The sequence below is a fragment of the Cyanistes caeruleus genome, chromosome 14, assembly GCF_971803275.1.
Source record: "Cyanistes caeruleus chromosome 14, bCyaCae1.hap1.1, whole genome shotgun sequence".
Taxonomy (NCBI): domain Eukaryota; kingdom Metazoa; phylum Chordata; class Aves; order Passeriformes; family Paridae; genus Cyanistes; species Cyanistes caeruleus.
This window is the reverse complement of record NC_141714.1, coordinates 5,723,665-5,728,920: the sequence shown is the minus strand read 5'-3', so window position 1 is coordinate 5,728,920 and position 5,256 is coordinate 5,723,665.

Genomic DNA, 5,256 nt, shown 5'->3' with positions numbered 1-5,256 from the left:
AATATCTGTTCATCAAAGAATGATTATTCTTAGTGAGCTCTAGGCACAGTACCTTCCTTTCTTGGAATGCATTATGAAAACATATATAAATATTACATCAGTATGTGAATCAAAATCTCTACATCTAAAAAAATATAAGAAAAGCCACCTTACAGTTCAAGGAAACAGCATGTATTGCAAGCATTCCCAAAAGATAGACAACTATATTTGAAATTTTCCAGAATCTCAAACAAAGGAATTCACGCACCCAGCTGCTGTTCTCTCAAATTTCTTAATGAAATCATTTGTTTGATAACATGGACACAAAAAGAACTGGTAACAACATGACCCCTTTGCTTCATGTATGACAAGCCTGCATTAGCTCTGTTGAATTCAGTGCAGCAACACCAACATCTGGTCCTTTCCTGTTTCAGGAATTACCACATGGGGACACCTGCTGGAGAGGCACAAGATTATTAAACTGAGGATAAGTGAGATAAAGGTGCTTCCAAATGACTCCTGATGTGAACAGTTTCACTGTGACCCCATACAGCAATCTCCAGTTCAAAAGAATCGCTAATTGTCTTACAAGGACTGAGTTTTATAAAGCTCATCAGAAGAAATGCAAAATCACGGTCTGGTTTAATGCACTCTTCTCCTTGTACTGTCTTCATGAGGTGACAAGCATCAAAATACCCAGCCAAGCTGTGGGACAGGATGGAAAATCCTTGAGAGCAAGTGGAGAACTTCTGGAGACAAACACCCAGACATCAACCCCTCTGAACAGTGCATGTGAACACATGATTTGTATCATACGATTTGTGCCTTTGATTTTTTTTGCTTAGTAGTCAATTTATTGTTCAAACGGATGGTAAGGATAAAGGCAGCAAGCATCAGATAAACAGGAGTAAACAAAATTCACATTTGGGAACTATTTTCACTGAGATCCATTCTGCCTTACACAAGGATGATACAATAAAACAATAGTGGGAACCTCTTTTCAAATAGGTATAATTAAAGACAATGCAACAATTCAAGGTCTCATTGCTGTCCTCCTTTGTGTAACCTTGAGCCCTGTGTCCCAGCTCTCAAGGAAATGCAGGGAGAGGGGCCAGCCTGGCATTCATAAGGTGGCATTTGGTTCCTGCTGTAGTCCTGCTGTAACTCCCAGGGCCTGCTTGGATCTTGCAGCATCACAAGCAGAGGATTCGTGGTATGGTTCTGGAAGTTTTGCTTGGAATACTGTACTTTTTAATCAGATCTAGTTTTTTAGTCCTTAGAAAATTAATTAAATTAAAAATTCCATGCTTGAATGTGTTATGTATCAATTTTGAAGACTTAATTATAAGAGGGAATTAAGCTTTGATTAAGCTTTTCTTCTGAGAGCAGTAGCTGTCATTCTTCTTTGTCTTAAAATAAGAGAATCTTTTTGGCTCAGTCTACAAAAATGTCACTCTATTATTTATTCCTGACAACACTGTCTAGAAGTCAGCCTGGTCTGAAGAGAAACACTGCAGGTACCATGGTCATCTTCTGCATTCTGCACCCACAGAGAGCCATGGCCTTACAGTCTCCTTGTAAAAACTGGGAGAAAAGAAAAGCACAAGGTGGCAATAACAAAACATTTAGAATCACATAGTTTGGATCAATTTGTTGAGGAAAGTTGATGTTTGAAAAGGAAAACTTTTGTTGTGTTACCAGAAAATTCCTGTTGGGATTTTGAGCTTTTAGGTATAATAAGCGTGGGCAAGTTCTGGAGACTCTTGTACCTAAATTGATAGAGAAAAATCTAATAAAACTGAATTAATGAAAAAATAGATCAGGTAATTTCAGAATCAGAACTCCGAAAGACAAATCACTAACTACCTCTAGCTAGAATTGAGGGGTATGTGTACTTCTGAACTCAACATTTAGCCTGCTTCACTCATTTGATGTATTTCCATAAGAGCAAAGTGTATACAGGCAGGCAATATGTTCTTAGGAACTTCTGAAAGCCCTCAACACTCAGCACCCAGTAAAAAGCATTAAAATGCAGCAGCAATAGAGGCTTAGTTTGACCAGTGACTGAAGGATGCTTAACAGGGGGGGAAGCAGCACCCACAGAACAGGAGAATTTCCACATAATGCACATGCCAATCATCCTCCTGGGCAGATCCCTATCACAGAGTCCTGCCAGGAATATACACTGACTTTAATCTGGAAAGAAGGGGTCACATTTAATTCCAAAATCATTAACGGCTGCCCTGTGTTAATGCAAATTAGATAGCCCCATAGTTTGGCAGAGGAAATGAAATCTGACTGCAAAGCAGAAATAGGGAGAGCTTCTGTTATTATTTGTATTATTACAGCAACGAAAGGGCCCAACTACTGAATTTAGAAAATGGAAATCAAAGCTGCATTTGAATAGACCTGTATTGTTACAGACAATACTTGCTGAGAGAGGAAATAGGATGAGAAAACAGGAGAAAAAGCAAGCAGTCTTCGTTTTACAGATAGGAGAAAAAGCAAAAATTCAGTGGTTTCATCCCACACAAATCTAGACAAACTGCAACACCTTAGCTAAGAGAACAGAAGCTTGAAGCTTTTTCTTTATTCAAGGGGAAGAGCTATGTACAGCTATGTAGAAATGCCACATGTTTGTCCATTAATTATTCAGGAAGCCTTAGGCAGCAGCAGGACTGCTTTGTGTCTCATTAAATATCAGAAGTTAGGTGGGATAAATCCAACCCAGAGAGGTTTGGAGACTTGCCCAGGGTCAGACAGGGTGATTCAGCAAAGCAAAGAACGGAATTAAAAACTGCAAGTCCCATACCACTTCCAAGGCATGGTCCAAAGGCATTTCTAACACCTTTAGTGAGATACATAAAACTGAATTCTGAAACGCCCTTGCTTAAATGAAGCCTCAGATAGTTTGGTGAAAGCTGGACATGCTGAGAATTCCAAACATGCAGCACCTTTCTTAAAAACTCCCAGAGGGAGCAATTGTAATAGAAGATGGTTCCTGTGGTCTTGTAGCCCCCAGGTAATTGCAAAGTGCCTCAGAGCACAGACACAGTTTGCATTTATTTTTACACTTGTGTGTTGCCACGTACAAACCCTCGGGGCTCAGCTTACCAAAGAGAGGCTGCTCACCAAGGAGGCAAGTCAAGCCCTCAGGAAGGGTGCAAATGTCCATTTGGACTCTGATTTCTGGACTTGTTTAACCAGGGGAAACTCCATGGGAAGTGAAGAAAATAATGAAGTGCTGCTGCTCACTCAAAGCCTGCTGTCTCTGAGGTACTTGGAAGAGATGATTGATGTCTGAAAGGAGTTGACACTGTCTGTCACTGATGCCTGTCTTATTTCTCCTGCATTACTTTTCCTTGGAGTGAGCATAGGAAAAATTAACTCCACAATTGCACAGAGATTATGGAAACACAGGAGGAGGAAGTGGTAAACAAAAATAAACCCATCACACACATCAAAAAATTAGCTGAATGCAACCTAGCTAAAATTCTGACTTATTTACTTCAGTGTCCATCTATTTGGATTGTTACCTTCTCAGAACAATGGACAAACTCCAACTACCACATGACATTCACTGTCTCATCAGTCCACTCATATTAATAAGAACATTTCAAGTTCACACTGAACTCCTAATTCTAGGAATCACTAAAATTAGAAGATGCTTCATCTATAGCCACCAAATTCAACTCATACAATTTCACTTTATAAACCAAGTCTTTAGTACTTCAGAGAAAGGTGACAGACAACTCTCATTAATCTGCACAAGTGTTTGCTTGTGGCTGAAGGGGGGAATTAACCAGGTGAAAATCAGGTCTGTATCTAACTGAACAGCCACTGCAAATGGCCTACAATACTTCCAGCCAAACACTTAATATTCCAGTCAAGCAGAGGAAATGATTACAGTATAGAAAGCTTATGACAGAAAAAGCTTCGCAATATTTATATTTATCAACCCCAAATAAAAAATTACATACGAAGTACAATGCTTTATTTGCCATTCTGTGCATGCCCTCCCCAGAGCAGCCTACAATAACACAGGAATGCAGGATGCACCATATCAGAGCAGAGATTGTTCTGTCAAGAGCAGTGTCCTGCCTGCATTTCAATGATGGGGAAAGTATGCCTTGGTGTAGTTTGTATTATAATTTTTCAAGGTTATTGAGTACTTGTGGATCCTTCTGAATGAGAAGTGCTATGCAAACACTGATAAGTAATTTTGCTATATATATGCAGTTGTAATTTAGTTCTAGAGGGAGACAGGCCATGGAGTCCAAAGTTAAAAGTCTTGGAATTCAGAAGCACATTATTTTTAGTATTTTTTTTTCTTTGAGCAAATAAACCAAGTGGGAAAACTATGAAATCATTAAATCATTCTAATTTTTTTTTAATTTGCTATATATTATTCCTGAATGAGGGCTTTGAGGAAAACTGATTTGAATACAGTGAGTTGCATTGCTTTTTAAAATAAATAAATAAGCACAAAATTTAAAATAAGCCATTATATAAGTGTTTACACGATCTTCTTAGGAAACTTCCAGATTGTTTTGATATGAGCACATTTTCAAGCAACTTTTGGGTTTCCCAATGCACTGTCACACATAGAGCACAGTTCAGATTCTCCACACTGAAATCAATTCTGAGCCGAAGGGCACAGCCTACGTGGCAGAAAGAGGTATGAATTACGTACCTGTTTAGTCTCACTTCTGCTTTTGGCTTTATGTTGTAAATCTATACTAAACACATTAAACAAAATGTGTTTCAAAATGCCAAGTGGAATCAGATGGAGCAATACCTTGGGCAGGTTTTGGAAATATTTATTCAATGGAAATTGAGAATAAGTATTGTTTTTATCCTCTTAATCCAATTATTCTAGCATGCTGTCAACAGAAGCCATCACTACATGCCCCACTAAAAAACCTCAACTTTGCCAAAGATTTGCCAACAAGAACTTCAGGATCCCTAGCAAGCAGGGATGTGCACTCTCAAAGGGAATGGCCAAGGCAAGCAGTGGTACCTGGACTCTCTGCACTTTCTCTTACCCTTTCAGGGGTCATGGGCAAATTTCCTACTCTGTGATTATGTTTCCCCATCCATTCCAATAGGTTGTGGAGAGGTTTATTTAAGACTTTGTTGAAAATACCTTTTTAATCAACCAACCCAAATCTAGTTTCATACAAATATTTTGATATTCCAACAAACATTTGCTGAATATCATTGCTGTAATTTCAAACCCTGTTTTTCCCTGCCTTGAAAGAAATACAATACCATTGC